This window comes from Ambystoma mexicanum, chromosome 7p (genome assembly GCF_040938575.1).
Source record: "Ambystoma mexicanum isolate Mex_15411 chromosome 7p, UKY_AmexF1_1, whole genome shotgun sequence".
NCBI classification, from domain to species: domain Eukaryota; kingdom Metazoa; phylum Chordata; class Amphibia; order Caudata; family Ambystomatidae; genus Ambystoma; species Ambystoma mexicanum.
The window spans coordinates 162,670,763-162,686,951 of NC_090939.1; the positions used below are offsets into that span (position 1 = coordinate 162,670,763).

Consider the following 16,189-nt stretch of genomic DNA (forward strand, 5'->3'; position numbering starts at 1 on the left):
GGCGTGGCAAAAAAAACTGTTACGAGTCTATCTTGGGCTCTGTCCTCCATTTTGTCTTATGACTCTGCTTGGCAGCACTTGTGGTGTGCCATGTGTGTCGCGCAGCGAGCTGAGCGAGCCCTGTGCCTCAGGTAAGTTGAGGAGTGAGGAGGGTTGAGGAGGACTGGGGCATCGGCGATGCGAGGCATAACGTTACACGTCTCAAAATGCACAGAATAAAAGCAGGAATGAATGAACTGCCGCGGGTATCAAGAAAACATAAAAAAATTGGAGCAGAACACTGTATAAAAAATAATAAAGAAGCATATTCCAAATGACATTGGGCACACACAGAAATTATAAGAAGTGCGCACTTCGTTTAGTAGCGCAAATTGCAATGGGCAACACATCGCAGATCGGCAATACAGACAAGGGGGAGGAGGGAGGCAGAGAGCAGAGCAAGGCTGTACAACAAGACGTGTATTTTTCCCTCCGAACTTCATCAACTCAAGGACGTGCTAAACTTCCTCAGGGAGAGAGTTCCAAAGATTTGCTGCTATGAAATTTGTCCCCACTTTGGCAATAGTGTGAGCGACCTCTGTCAAGACCCACAATCGTGGGCGGAGGCAGCGCCAGGACACTTTCCAAAAGCACTCCGCCTCGACAAGCCGTGGCGCTGTGTCTTTCAGGCGTGCCTAGCTCTCCCTCCACACCCGCCAGCTTTACAGAGGAAACATTTCCTTGAGAGGTCATCAAAAAATGCAGTTAAACACCCTTTCGAACCCATCACCGTGAGACATTCGCTTATGTGTAGGTCATTTGCCTCATTCGCATTAGGCCCTGGAACGCTTGTCAGTTGAATGGACATATTATAGGAAGTGAGTTGGGCAATGTATGCGTACTATTTTGATCGTTGTAACATATAAATGCCCCACGGTGCTCTGAGCAAATGCTTTCAAAGTATTTATTTTTTACAACTATCCAAAATTTTTGCACAAAAAATAATTTTAAGTTGCCTCAAAGCAAAGTTTACGGGAGATTGGCAAAAGCAACCAAAATAGCGCTTTTTGAAACATGTATTCTATCACTCTGCACACACTTCTATGACGTGTGGGAGGACTGCTTTATTGCTCTTGTACCTGCTCCATTTTGTAAAGCACGGCACGTAAAGAACAGCATGCTATGCTATGAGTCGCTCGAGTCACAAAATAGGAAAAATAACTCCTCTGCCATAGGTCCCCTAACCGTGCTTTTCCCACCGGAACCGAAATACAGCCTGTGTAGGGTCATCTGAGACCTGACCCGCTTCAAGTTCTACCGCAGACTTCCATTCACAAAATGATTTACTTGGTCATTGCAATTTGCTTTTGGGCTCACTGCACAAAAATACCCAGACTCGCTTTAAATTTGAAAAGGTTGCTTTAATGTGACAGGCCACAGCTCACAAAGAAACGCTACCTTGGCTCCCTGGCCTTACAGACTAAGTAATCGTTTTAACAATTGTCAAACAATTAAATAAATAAACAATTTCCATTCCCCCACAATTAAATAATTAAAGCATTTCAAATTCCTCCCTTCCTATCTCTTGCTCCCTTCAGTCTCCTTAAAATACTCTCAACCTTCATTCCCCCTTTCTCCCTGAGGCCATGCCCCTCCTTCAATATCTGTTCCCCCTCTTTGTACCCCTGGGGTCGCCCGTTCGTGTAAACAGCACCATACCCTTCCTTTACTGCGCTAGTACCCCATTGTGCTTCCCCCACCCCTCCTCCAATGGGCCATGTCCCCGGCACCAGAGAAACCCTCCCCTAAGGTGTTCTTTCTACCCCACCTAACCTAACCTTTCCTCTATGTCCCATTTTTATTATGTCCAGCACCGCCAACGTCGCATCCACTAATTAATAACTGTTTCCATATACCGATAACTGCACTCCATCCTCTCGAAAACGAAAATCCTCAAAAGTCACTTCCCCGTGATCCAGCACTTGCACCCCTGCCACACTACAAACTTCCCTGTCTACCTGTTAAGCTTCTTCCTAGACCCTCCCATTCACTGCCCCTTCATTCACCGCCCCCACTCCAAACCCTCCTCAGCAACCACTTTGTCCAGACCACCTTACCTTGAGCCTCTCCCAACACCCTCCTTGACCCCTCACCTGCCTCCCTTCGCCCCCTGGATGCTCTTCTGGAGATCTCATTTCTGCTCCTACTGACCCCTTTATCCGAAACCGCCCCTCTACCGGCCGCAGGGCTGCTTGTCACCACTGCCGCGAGGGCACCGTCTGCCACCGCTCTCCGCTGTGTCCTCCCCCCACCGACCCCCTTCTCCACCGTAACCTCACCCACCGCCCCCCTCAAGCTGGGCTTTGTTTGCCCTGCTGATAATATCCAAGGCCTCCCTCAGAGCCTGGGCATCAACCCAACCCATTTACTTTGACCCCTACCCTGGCATCTTGCTGCACCAGCTCAGCTTCACTGTGTGCCACCACCCCTATTTGCTCCCAAAATATACACAGGCCCCCGAGCAAGATGCCTCCCCACTCGACTGCCCTAAAAAGAGTCTGGGGGGTGCACACTTCTAATTGAAACCAAAATATGCCCCCCCCTGTGACTCAATGGAAACCCCTAAAATACCCAAATAGCTCAATATTATATGCTGTATTATTTCCTATTCTGCATATTTTTTTATTTGTTTTGTGCTGCCTACCACTCAGAGAGTACAATGCACTGCTCACACATCCCTGTACCACTCTCTGAATGTGCTCTGCATGCACTGCAGTGTACCTGAGATCGGACCTGTGCTCTCTAAAGCTACCTTCCCTACTGTTAGCGTGCCGGCCCTCTGAAGGCTGCAGCACTGCCCCCTGGCTGCTGCGGCGGGCACCGCACTCTCCCCGCGGAGCTGTGACAGCACAGCAGCCTGTGCGGCCGGTCTAAAGGACGTGCAGGGGAAACCTTTTTCTCTGTGCAGTGAAGTGCTCTCAATTTCCCTCCCGACCCGCCCACCCCTGCCGGCACCGACTATCCTTGCTCCAGACACAGCCGGATAGGGCTGTGCGGGCGGACCTGCCCCCCCCACACAACACGAGATCCAGGCACCACAGACGTCCTCCTCACTCCCTCTGACGGCAACACACAAAACCACGGACCCCGCTCCCACCCGCCCAAGCTGTATGCCGCGCCCAGTGGGAGGAGCAAACGGTAAGTGGGGGGTACTTTATTTACAGAACCCCCGGCTAATTAAAATGTAACTTTACCAGTATAAACCTACTGCTACCCACACAATACCTCGCCAATTCACCAACTAACTGCCTCCTTCCGCAACTCTCTCTGCCTGACCAGACCCACGCAGGGAAGGCTCGGGAGCAGTGACCTAGGACAAACTCTCGTCTCAACTGTCGCTTGCTCACGAACCATCCCTGCCCCCTATATACTCCCTGAGGCGCTCTGCATGCAGGCGGCCTGTACAGCGCCCAAAATTACCCCACGGGGAAACGCTTTGCATTCACCGGGGCCCCCCCTTTCCTAGCTACGTAGATTTCACGCTTTATGAGAGGAAATGATCTTTGACGTGTTTACGAAATTTGCTCCATTTTTTTTTTACAGCGACCACATGGAATGGCCTACCTAACGAAGCAGGGGGAGGGCACACAGCCACGTGCCATACAGACCTCTGCAGGAAGGGCAGCGAGTTTGGCATGTGACCATTTACCGAAGTTTGGGAGTTTCCTGCGGCAGCCTACTAAAACACGACCTCATGGTAGGAGACGTTTTAACCCAAAGGTAATTTTCTTGTCGCCTGATAATTGTAGATTTTGAAAGGTGAAATGAATATTCCTGAGTGCACTAAGGAGTTTATTTCACACCTCAGAACCGTATTTTCCTGTGCCACGCTGTCCTTCCTCTTTATTAGCACGCCCTACCTCTACCCATCCCACCGCCATCTCGCTCTCTCTCCTTCCTTCTCGCTGTCTTTCCCTCTTCTTGCCTCCTCAACTTGCTCTTTGACCTCTCCCATAATTTTCTTATATATGTCTACTCAGTCCAACTTGATGTGTCCTTTTTCTAGTTTGCTTGAGGTTTATGGTGTTGGAGAATGCTGGAGAGTTAAATTGCTGGAAGGAGGCACTCTGTAAACATGAAGGTGTTGGAGCAAGGCATTCAACGTGTAAGGTGTTGGAGGGTGAGATTGGGTGCCAGACATTTAAAGCTGTTGACGAAGGGCCCTTGGCGATTTACGGTGGGTGGTGGAGTACCTGTGGTGAAAATGGTTGGGGGATATTCAGCCTCTGGGTGACTGATGGGCTTGGTTTCCTTTGCAAGGGCTCAAAGTGCACTGTTGACAAGAAAATCCCTGTGCATATTGTCCAAGTGTAAAAGTGTGAAGTGGTGCATCCTCTGATTGTCTTCTGGTTGGACTTTTATTGGTCAGTTGCTGTTTCCAGTCTATGGCCAGACACTTGGCAGACACTGGATGTCGAGATGAGACTATTTACAGTTTAGCCGGAGTGATGTACAATAGTACAGGTTGTTGTGTTGGATGTCTGCTTACATTCACAGTAATGTGGTAATATAGCCCTTTACACACTGATATTAACGCTACATATGGTGATCCATTATTGTATGAAATGTATATAATATTACAGTGATATAACACTATTTTCTTAGTGTATTGAGGGACAATGCTATGTGATAGCCCTTCCTGTGTTGTCAAGGGGTGAAAGGTCGTGTGTCATCACTTCATGTGATGTCACTTGGGAGCAGGGTAAAATGATGTCACTTCAGCAGGTATTTTGGTGAAATGTATTTATTCATTTATTTATTGCTTGCTTGTTAGGTGCATATACAATAAGAATATACTGGGGGTCATTACAAGGTGGGCGGTAAGGGATACCGGGCACCAGTAAGGAGACCGTTGCCGGTAATCCCTTACCGCCCTATTCCAAGGTCCCTTGGCGGGGACCGTAAGGAACGTGTGGTCTGACCACACGTCCCTTACGGGTCCCGCTAAGGGACCAGGGCGCTAATAATGGGCTTGCAAGTTGCGAGCCCATTATTAGCGCACTCCCCATTCCCATTGAGCCCTATAGGGGCTCAATGGGAATGGGGAATGGCATGTTCAATCGGGATTTACCGGTCCCACCATGGCCGGACTACACTGGTAAGTCCCCATTGAACTACACCGGTGCCAGACCCATTATTGGTGGGAGACATGGCGCAAATAGCGGCATGACTACCACCAATCTCGGAATGAGGCCCACTGCTTCAAAGCCTCCATGACGTCAATGCGTGCCATATCTGTAGGTGTAGCAAGTGAGTCCATATCTTTTGATAAGTTTGATGAGTCGGGTAATGTAGATGCTGAAGAGTTGAAGAGTAGTGGCAAGAAGGATGTACCTTGAGGTAGAATCCCCCAGGTTGGTGTGTGTTGTGCTGAGCTGAAGGCTGTAGCCAGGTTGTGTCCATTATTTATGTTAGGAAGGACTTTATCCATAGCAAAGTCGTGTTCCTGATCCCTATTTCTTGGAGTCTTTTGTTGAGGGTTTAGTGTTGGACTGTGTTGAAGGATGCTGAAAGGTTCAGTAGAATTATTTCTGAGGTGATGTTGGAGTTGGAGTTAGTTCTTAGGTCGTCCCAGATGAATAGTAGTGCTGATTAAATTCCTCTCATGGCTCTGAAACAGATTTGTGCCCGGTCCAGTGTCAGGATGCTTTCTACATGTTTCAGGATTTGCTCATATAAGTAGGTTTCTAGGAGTTTCGCCAAGTAAAGGATGTTTGAAATAAGCAGGCAGTTGGTTAAGTCTTCTGTGTTTCCCAAGGCTATTTGAGGAGTGGATTAATGTGTACCGCTATGAAACTCTGTGGTACGGCTCAAGTTGTCAGCAAATGGTTCATGAGGTTCCGGAAGTATTCTGCAGGTGTCTCTTGGGTGATGTCTGATGGGAAAGGGTCTACTGGCAATCCAGCTTTGTTTGTGTGCTTCTCTACGTTAGGACATTTTTTTTTAAATGGGTGTGAAGTCGTTAAGTGTTGAGGTTGTTTCTGGAGTTGGCTGGTTGGTTGAGTTGTTGCTTGTGTTTTTGGGCATCTACAAAAACCTTTTCTATACAAAAATAGAAAAGTATTCATTTTATTTTCATCAAATTGCAAATACCATAGTAAAAATACATACATACAACTATAACTACATATTACAATTAATTTGAGTCAATGGTAACAATTACCAAAGATTAGATCAAACATTACAAATATCAAAAAACAAATTGGTGTCTTGTGGCTAGTAGGTGATGTGGTATAACCATATCTAACACATCTGCTTTTTAGAATACAGAGAATCTCTTATTAAGGTTCTGTAAAGAAAAGGATTGTGTGTATGATATAATGCTGTAGGTTATACAGCCTTGGGAGAGTACTATTGTTGGCAGGTGTGCTGGTGAGGTAGGGGTAACCAGTTGCCTTGTTGCGATATAGCTTTTAGGTTCCATCACCACTCGCAATTGGTCCCCCTGACAAAAAAACATTGGGAAGTGCACATTTTGAACACAAGGACATGTGCGATACATTCTTTTCTTGGTTGATTGTCCTCGTTGTTTGACATCACAGCCAGTAATATTTAAGTAGCATTTTTCTAGACTGTCCAAACTAGCTGTTTGTAATTTGTTGATTAGAGGATAATATCAATGCCACAGGGATCACAGGGCTTAAGGTGTCTCGGGGCTAAAGATGTCACAGGGGAGTAGTGTGGGAGGATGTAATGCAAGGGGGTGCCATATCACAGAGGTGCATTAGGCAGTGGTGCAGTATCGCAGGGATACAATACCTCACGAGTATACCTCAGGGGGAAGAATATTGTAGGGGCAAAGTATTGCAGGGGCAAAATATTTCAGGGTCAGAGTATCGCAGGGGCACAACATTTACTGGGCGTGATTATACCTGGGGATAGTGTTGCTGTGCACAAAATCAGTGGACATAATCTCAGCGACGTGATATGGCAGGGGCACAGTAACAACAGCAAGCACGTCTCACTGGAGTATAGTATCCTCAAGGCAGGGCTGCTCCTGTGATCAACTATGGTGTGGCGTGCCCGACTAAAAGTGACAGACTATATCATTGGTGGTGGATTATAGTGGGAGAGTATTGAATACGAATCTTATCAGCAAACCTACACAGTGGCAAACTCTGACAATGGCAATAACTTCACAGTGGTAAAACCTCACATAGGCAAAATCTCCCAGTGGCAAAATTCCACAGTGGAAAAATGTCTCAGTGTCAGAATCTTGCAGGGGTAAAATCACTCAATAGCATGAACACACAAAGGCAAGGTCTCACTGTGTTAAAATCTCAGTGTGGTAGAAGTCTCACAGTGGTTGGATCTGACAATGGCATGATCGGACAGTGGCAAAGTCTCAAAGTGGCAAAACCTCACAGTGCAAAATCTAACAGAGGAAAAATCCCACAGCTGTAAAATCTAACAATTGTAACATCTAACAATAAAACATCTCACAGTGAGAAAATCTCAGTGGCAGAATCTCAAAGTGGCAAGACCTGACATGGCAAGACCTGACAGTGGTAAGACCTCAATTGGTAAAACCTCACAGTGGCAAAACCTCTCACAATGGTAAATTCTCACAGTGCTAAAGACTCTCAGTGGTAAGATCTCACAGTGTTAGGATTTCACACTGGTAAAGTCTCACAGAGACCACATTTCTCAATACCAACACTCTCACAGTGGCAAAATGGTAAAATCAAGCAGTGGTAAAATCTTCCTGCGGTAAAAACACACAATGGCATGCACTCACAATGGCAAAGTCTCAGAATCTCAGTGTGTTAGAAGTTTCACAATGGTCGAATCTCACAGTGGGAGAATCTCAGTGGCAGAATCCCACAGTAGCAAGACCTCACTGCATTAAAAACTCACAGTGGCAAAGCCTCACAGTGGCAGGACCTTACATTGGCAAAATATTACAGTGGCAAAGTCTCACAGTGGTAAAGTCTCACAGTGGTAAAGTCTCACAGTGGCAAAATCTCACATTGGAAAGATCTCACACTGGTAAAGTCTCACAGTGGACATATTTCTCAGTAGTAAAACATCTCAGTGGCAATATCTTGCAATGGTAAATTCTTGCAGTGGTAAAATTGTATGGTGGCAAAAACACACTGGCATAAATTCACAATGGCTAGGCTTGATAGTGTTAAAATATCAGTGTTGTACAATCTAAAAATGGCAAAATCTCACAGTGGCAAAATCTCGGACTGGCAACATCTCAAAGTTGCAGAATCTCATATGGGCAACATTTCTCATTTGAAAAAAAAACTCACATGGGCACCATATCACTGGGTCAAAAACCCCACAATGGCAAAATTCCACAGTGCAAGAGTCACAGTGGCAAAGTCTCACAGCAGCAACATCACACAGTCATAAAATTTCACAATGGCAAAAACCCACAGTGGCAGAACCTCACTATGGCAAAACCACACCACAGCAAATGAGTCACAGTGGCAAAATCTCACAGTGGCAAATTCTAACTGTTGTAAAATCTCACAATGGCAAAATCTCACAGTGGCAAGACCACACCGTGGCAAGACCTCACAGTGGCAAAATCTTGCTATTGTAAAGTCTCACAGTGGTGAAGTCTCACAGTGACATGATCTTACAGTGGAAATATCTCAAATGCCTTATTACATAAAAAAACAGCCACCATCCAAAACATATAAAAGAAAATATTACTTTTGTACAATGTTTACGACGGAGGCATAACGCACTCACAAAAAGGCATATAAAGAAGTCACCATTAAAATCGAACACAAAGGTACACATATAGGGTACACATATAGGCTTTAAAGAGCATCAATTCAAGAATACAGACAGAAGAGCAGGCACCAACAATAGGTCATCTTTACTGGAACCCAAAGAGGGAAACTTAAAAGAGAACAACATACATATGGTGGTAGTTACTACTTATACTACACTCTCTTACACAATTCAAAAACGTATCAAAAGAACTGGCCCATTCTGAATATGAGTAACTCCAACTTTCCTACAAAATGAGCACAAGCATTCGTGATTTAGTAATCAAACATAACAAGACCAATAAAAGACAAGCACAAGAATCATCACCAAGAATTAGAGCTGGGAGCCTAGAAGGAATAAGAGCACATTTCCTGTGTGGAAAATGTGTAATGTGAAATTTTCTTTTTTTTCTTTTTTTTAAATTAAAAAGAAACAGTGTGTTTAGTTTATACAATAAACTTTTACACTACAATAAAATGAAACCAAATGCACATTATCCTGTGACAAACAGAAATATTAGATATATTGCAAACATAGCTCAGTCATATACTAGAGTTATCCATTAAACTGTCATAGGAGTAGATCCATTACCACACAAATTCCGCATTCCTATTCGAGTATAAGCTGTAACATAAGTTAAGACTGTCCTCCTTGTCACTCATAAGTCACACCATCCTAAACCTGTCAGGGCCCGTTGGTGGGTTCCTCTACCTCCCAGTTCACTCTGACAATCTGCATCTCCATGCAGGATTTTGTTTTTTAGTTCCACAAATATATGCGTCAGGAAAGGTTGTGAGGGCAATTATTAGACTCTCATTCGTAGTCATCATGAGTCTTACCCAAAGGTTACCTGAAAGTACCCAGGAGATCGAGTGGGTAATGTCTCCCAGGAGACGGGTTATTTTGTCTTGAAATGCTGAGCATTCCAAGACCAAATGAAACAGGGATTAAATCGGAGCTAGGCCACAAGCATGGCAGCCTCACATTTCTCTACAAATCTGAAGTTTTGGCCCCACGACTTTCATCGTCAGGAGAGTATTAAGACGCAATCTTAGATAAAGATCAATGTGCTTCTTGGAGGTACATTTTTTTATATAAGGTTTGAGTTCATTTGACGGGGTACAAAGGTCTTGATTGTTTTTATATAATTGCAACCTGCCAAGATCCTCATAATCAGACATTCTTTCCCACTGCTTTATTTTGTTTTTCTATGACAAAGAGGCTCTCCTGGTTCTCCAGTTGTATCATAGTTGTAAAGGTCTTGCAATGTTTATAAAATTTGATTTTAATGATCAGAGACAGTTTGCATGCTTTATTTTACATAGAAGGCCAGTGACTGTTTTTCACATTCCCTTATTTGGTTAGCAGAGACAGAGATCTTTTAATGTGTTGTGCCCACCATGATGTCCAACCCAGTTCTAATCTAATTACACTGATCCGAGTAGATTTTGGAAGAATCAGCACTGTCTTTCATATTTTGATTTCTAGGCGATCTAGGAAGGACCGATCCGCAGAGTATTAATTCACATCCATTCAATGTTGCTGCCTTTACCTTAAGTTTTTATAGCTTGATTAGAGTATGCGCAGAGGTTCCTATTTATTTTCATCAGACTAATCGATCGATTAAGTTTCCCCCTCCATCCTCCCCTTTTGAGTTTTAAGATGTTCCTTTGTAGAGATCAGGAAGCCTAGCTAATTTATACTGGTAACCAATGTTCCCTCTAAGCTGTGCGCATGTGCGCTTGCCCAGCTTCCTTCTGGGTGCCGCTCAGAAGAATTTTAGCAGCGCATGCAGAAAATTCTCACCTATTCAAGAAGATTTAATAAGGCACAAGACACAGCAATTAACTGAAATTTTCTTTCTCTTAAAATAAGCAACTATTCTTGATATTCTGCTAATTTGCATTACACTACTATGCACCTAAAATCCCTAGCAGCAAAATACAACACAAGTAGTAAAAACTAATATGAAAAACTGGTTCCATGAACAGAAGAATCTAACCAAGATATGCCTGCACACATTAACTAAAAACATTCCCTCCCACCCATGACTCCTAACCCTGACTCTACCACACTTTCACCTTATGCCTCTAACTTCTGCTCGAGAGTACAGTAAGATTCTGCCGGACAACCTTGACTCTTCCTCTCTTGGCTCTGTGAAAGGTTTGCAGACGTATACCTACATCCATTTGTTTTGTGTTTGTAGTAACATGAATAACCTTCACGCGCCAGAATTTCTGTTACTCATTGTGCCTAACCAAAAGCATCACCCACACTATATAGTCTAACTTTAATTTTATTGAACCCAATTTAATTGAAATGCTGGAGTTACTAAAAAACATGCACCCTACTAATTGTCCTCGGGAAATTTTACCCTCTAAATATATATTGAAGCATCGAGAATAGGTTGCGCCGTTTCTTTGTCGGTTTGTCAGTTATTCCTTTCATACCGGCTCCATTCCTCACTCGATTAAAAATGGGACAGTTACCCCTCTGCAAAAAAAACGGGATTGGACCCGTTGGATGCGGCTGATTTAAGACCCTTCACAAATACTTTATATTTCCTCAAGCTCATAGACAAGGCATCTACTACACAGCTGCAATCTTATGTACTTGATACTGGTAAATTGCACGCAAAGCAATCAGGCTTCCGGAGTTTCCATGGAACCGAGACAGCATTGTTGGATTTACAAACACACATGCTTGTTCAGCTGGAACACAGCAAGTCAGGGCTGCAGATGCTGTTGGATCTATCGTCAGCCTTTGACTTGCTGGACCATAAAATCTTGCTTGCAAGGATGGCGTCTGTTGGTGGACTCTCCAATAATGCCATCACTTGGCTTAGATCTTTTCTGGAGGGACGCAAGTCACGTGTCCATTGGGGTGACTGTGCCTCCGAGCCACACACTATAACATGTGGAGTTCCCCAAGGGGCATGTCTCTCTCTCTTGCTGTTCAACATTTACATTCTCCCCTATGTGTTGAGCTGGAATCTCTGGGGATCTTTTTTCTGTAATTACGCAGATGATTTTCAGTTGGTATTGAATATAACTGGGAACCATGATGTTGATCAACAAACTCTAGCTGTAGCCTACTATGTCATAAAACAATGGATGTCAGCAAACTGGCTCTGTTCAAATGCTGCTAAAACCGAGTTCATGCTCTTCGGCTCTCAGCATGCTCAATCTAAATTAAGTCAAAAATAGGACTATTTTAACATAGAAGGTATTCAAATTAAAATAGTGCAGCAAGTCAAGACCTTAGGCACTTATATGGAGGACAGTCTTGATAGTGAGGCACATGTCACAGCTATCACTACCAACACCAACTACCATTAAAGGTACTTAGACAAGTAGCCACGCTAATATCGGTGGAAAATCGTATAAAACTTGCAAGGGCCGTGAAACTACCATGGGTGGACTATTGTAACGCCTTACTGGGAGGGGCCAATAAAGTTGATATCCAACAGTTGCAGAAGATACAAAATGCAGCTGTGCGGATCATCTGTCAGATGAAAAGCTTTGAACCCACTAGTGCTGCCAGAAAAAACTCCACTGGCTCCCGGTGGCAGCCCGCATCCAATTCAAACTGCTCACTACATGCCACAAATGTATCTTTGGAAATGCTCCTCTATATTTGAAGGAGAAGATTAACATCTATCAACCTAAGAGATGCTTAAGATCCACTGAAGGGTTCCTGTTGGCATTGCCATGGATAAAAAGATCTTGTGGTTTAGGGCGGGCTTTCCATGTTCATGGTGCTCAAGCTTGGAATGCCCTCCTACCACAGCTACGAAGGATAGAGGACCATCTTGCCTTCCGCAAACAGCTTAATACAATTCTGTTTTACTAGGATAATCACTGGGTCTCACATATTACTCCTGTCTTTCGGCGCCTGGATGCCCGTGGGCTTTGGCGTGTTATAAATCCAATTAACATAACATAACATAACTACCAGCTCAAATATCGGATACTGACTGTAAGTAAGCAGGCTACTTGGATATGTAACCAAATCCCATACTTCCTCTTCTTTGTACATATGTCACGCAAGTGCTTTGAAGCGGCCCACTTGTAAGTTACCACATTATGAAACTCAAATATTAATTTGCCCTCTAAAGAATTTGAAAAGACAAATGTGATGTTCAGCGTCTCCTACTTTAGCATGACTAACATTACCCTATAAGTAGAGAGCAACATTGCAATATCATTTACTTAGCCTACAAGGTATAATGGGTATGGACTATGCCTGGGATTACTCGTCCATAGTATCATGGCACCGGATATTCAGAGTGGAGAACGCTTTTCACACAATCTACATCATTTCCAAGTGTTCAGAGTTCCTCTGGGTATGGACCTTCACATTATATGGTAACTCGCTTCTATAGAAAAACAGTTTCACTGAGCACTTGTGTTAATCCCACACAATGATATAAAGGTGGGGTATGTTGCAAACAATCTTGTATGCACTGCAAAAGAATTGTGTACATGCAGAGTCATGACATTTTTAAAATGCACATCATATGTTGAGGCATTTAAATATACCTTGCTTACAAAGTATTTTGGGTCTGCAAATATCCCAGTGAGTGTTTACTGCTACAATCCTTTTTTTGTACAGTGCTCTATCAACTAGTATTGGAGGCAAGCACAAGGGCTGGGGAAGGGTATGGGTGAAAGCATCACTCCTTGCAGGTGATGAACAAAGCAGCAAATTTCAAAGACCAGGTCAGACGTTTCAGCAGTACATTGAAGGAAATATGTTGGCTGTTTGCTAAAGGATAGGAAAGTCTAGTACCCATCCGGACAACGGCACCTTCTTTTTCGTTCTATGCTACACTGCTGAGGGCTTTTCAATACAACCATGAGTTCTGAGTGTGCAGTCTCCAGCATCTCCCTGCATCTTATTTAACTGATCACAAAGAATTACAGAGGATGGATCCATAGTTGTAGAAGAAGGCACTAAATCATTTGTATCTCTGATGTATTGATGCATTAACTTAAAAGGAATATATGTGTGGTTTTCTTCAACAGGGCTCCATAATAAACCTCAGTAAGGGTCTTGTTTAATTTTATCTAGGCTGTGGTGCGGAAGGGTGGGCAAAACTATACACTTTATTATGTGCCAAGTCATTTCACTCCCTATGTCAGGGGGACAAGCAGGGCTCTAATCAGATGCTGCTCCCTACTTGGAGTCAAATGATTTTTCAGGGAGTAAAAAAGTCATTAGCTTTGGGATACTTTCTGCTTATTAAAAGATGTTCTTTCCCCATAAAATTCCCTTTGAGATCGGGCATTAATATTATTAAAGTTCCTTCCTTCCTATGCCACTGCTCTGCTGGTCACTAATTTGAAAAAATATCAGTGGATCTTTGTGGGTTGAAGCAATGATATGTTCATTGTTTCTCATTTTTGTTAGGAACATTTTTGTTTTTTAGGGAGTAAAAATGCATGGTGCATATATCTCTTATTTATAAGGCTGGTGTTATCACGGTACGACGTCCTTTCATCGCGGGATGTTTTTTCGCAGGGTTTTTTACTGCAATTCTTTTTCTAAAAAACCCATCACATTTTTTTCTTTTTTTAAAATGTATTCAGGGAACACCTGAATTTTATCAAAGTTTCCATTGCAGTTGGTTAGTCCAAGTCTAAATTTCACAGAGACCTTCCTCCGGATCTACCGATACCTCTAGGGTGATCAGACAATTCCCTCTTCTTCTTAATCCACTGGACAGGTTCCACTTCCTAAGAGGGCGTTGGTGCAGTTGTTACCGCATTGATCTGCTGGAATGTTATTTCAATTAAGTTCACCATAGCCACCGTCCATCTGGTGGTTTCTCCGGCTATTAATCTGTTCCATAGGTCGTCTTCTTGTTTCATCCATGGATTCAATATCAGAGGTAAGAGGTAGGTAGATCTGATTTGTTTGGTATTAGGACAATCTATTACAAGATGTTTCAGGGTTTCCGCCACCTCTGCCTTTTTACATAGACGGCATCCCCTTTTGCCTGTAGCTCCCCGGATGGTTAGGATTTCCTGTGTTAATAGTAGATTCAGTCTAGCTTTCATGAAAAGAATTCTTTTCCTTTTTTCCAGAAATTTAGCACAGTAATTTAGCGTTTTTTTCAATTTGTTAAACGTTGGAGGGAGATGAGTTAGGAGTTTGTTCTCTACTGCTTTCTCAATCGTATGTATCCAATCCGTTTCTTCCATTTTTTGTTTGATTCTATCTGGATTTTCTTTAAGCTCTTTTTCTGTGCATGCTATTTCGGTTAGCTTCTCTTTTCTATTTTCAGCCCAACTGTTAAGGGCTTTACATTTGCCACTTTCCAGTTCATCCTTGATGATGTGATATGCTGGTAACGTGTCCGCCAGGATTATTTTTCTGTAGAACTTCATGGCACTTTGGTCGACCATAGATAAAAGAGACACTAGGCCCAGTTATCTTCTAATGGCTGCCATGGATGTTCGAATTTTTTAAAAAATGGGGGGTTGGGCGGATCCCCCTCAAATATAATTTGAACAAAAATTTGATGGTATTTTCACAATTAAAATTCGTTGTAAAAACCCCACGAAAAACCATCCCATGATGAAATGACATGGAACCGTTATCACTACCCACAGGAGAACGTAATGTGGATAGTAAGCAGAGGCACATGAATTTTGGATCATCATATTCTAAGGTGCAGTTATTCCGATGCAATTATAATCCATACACAAATGATTAAAAGCATGTTCTCCTACGCCCTTGGATTACTTCATTAAAGTGGCACTTGAACTCCTTTAGCATGTATTTGACACGTTGCTTTTAATTGCCATTAATCCATCGGCAAATGTATTCTGTGTGAGTTTCTTGACATCCACATTAGTTATGACAAGAGATATTTGAGGGCCACCACAAGGGTCGTTGCTTGCAGCAGTAACAGGCTGACAAACCAGCCTATTCAAGGAGTGGAACCCACCTACCCCAACCCCCCACCAACAGCCAACCTACCTAATGGTCAAGGAACAATAACGCACCAGCCTTGAAAATGATCCCTTGGGTCGAAACACGTGTCGGTTGACCACAAGATTATCGCATCAAGAATGAAATTCCCTTTTTTTGAAAAATCAGAATGCAAAGAAACATTTCTTTAAGAATAAATATTGTTTGTGCGCGATATGTGGGATCACAACTAAGAGATATTTGTATTTTGTAATACAAATTAGTGATTTTCCATTGGCATAAAACATACAGGGCCTCATTAAGTCTTGGGGCGGTATCCTGGTGTAAATCTTCCAGAAAATCGCCCAAACTAATTACTGTCACTGCCACTTGGTCCGGAGGAATTTCCACCAGATTACAACTGGTGATGGCAGTGTAATTCCCCATTCATATTGAGTCCATATTGAATCCATTGGAATAAATGTGGCTTTTTGGCGGGATT

At 43.3% G+C, this 16,189-nt stretch overlaps 1 long non-coding RNA gene across 2 annotated transcripts in view; it reads left to right on the forward strand.

Annotated features, from left to right (window-relative positions):
- Window positions 1–16,189, forward strand: part of LOC138525784 (uncharacterized) — a 167,643-nt gene that overhangs the window by 133,822 nt on the left and 17,632 nt on the right. The window contains exon 3 of one of the 2 annotated variants that reach the window (XR_011283429.1): window positions 3,583–3,759. This is a non-coding gene — a long non-coding RNA (uncharacterized lncRNA). The remainder of the gene's footprint in view (window positions 1–3,582; window positions 3,760–16,189) is intronic. The other variant, XR_011283430.1, reaches the window with a different exon arrangement.